This window comes from Mastomys coucha, unplaced genomic scaffold (assembly GCF_008632895.1).
Source record: "Mastomys coucha isolate ucsf_1 unplaced genomic scaffold, UCSF_Mcou_1 pScaffold21, whole genome shotgun sequence".
Classification (NCBI taxonomy): domain Eukaryota; kingdom Metazoa; phylum Chordata; class Mammalia; order Rodentia; family Muridae; genus Mastomys; species Mastomys coucha.
This window is the reverse complement of record NW_022196904.1, coordinates 115,360,111-115,361,004: the sequence shown is the minus strand read 5'-3', so window position 1 is coordinate 115,361,004 and position 894 is coordinate 115,360,111.

Sequence of the window (894 nt, the reverse complement as noted above, 5' to 3'; positions counted from 1 at the left end):
AGACCAGGCTGGCCTCAAACTCAGAAATCCACCTGCCTCTGCCTCCCAAGTGCTGGGAGTAAAGGTGTTAAGGCCCTCTTTTACCTATTTTCAAAGCTGGGTCATTTTTTGGTTATAAATAAGAGTTATTTATGAGCTGGTGAGATGGCTCAGTGAGTAAGAGCACCAACTGCTCTTCAGAAGGTCCTGAGTTCAAATCCCAGCAACCACATGGTGACTCACAACCACCCATAATGAGATCTGACACCCTCTTCTAGTACATCTGAAGACAGCTACAGAGTACTTATTTATAATTATAAATAAATCTTTGGGCCAGAGTGAGCAGGGACTGAGCAAGTGGGGTTGACTGGAGCAAGCAGAGGTCCTAAAAGTCAATTCCCAACAACCAGATGAAGGCTCACAACCATCTGTACAGCTACAGTGTGTACTCATCATATACATAAAATAAATAAATAAATCTTTAAAAGAAAAAAGAGTTATTTACATTTCGTGGACATTAACTACTTATCATATGATTTCACAGCTTTTTCTTCTTGCCGAAGATCAGGATTGTTATAGTTTTTGATGGACTTTTAATTTTTTTAAATGTCTGCAGTATATGTATAAATATATGTGTATGTGTGCATGCCTACAGAAGCCAGAAGGCGCTGAAGCTGGAGTGTGATGCTGGCATTGTGTCTGGCTACAGGGCATTATCTTGCTATCAGCTTTTACTTGTGCTTCTGGGCATAGAAGTCAGGTTTTCTCACTTGCAAGGCATTGCTCTTGACAAGCTATACCTTGGTCTTACCATCCAATGTGAATAAAGGCAAGAGATCTCACTAAAGTAGAAGAAACAAAACAATACATTACATTTCTGGCCAAATTAAAACACCGCAGAGGGAAGCAGCTGGA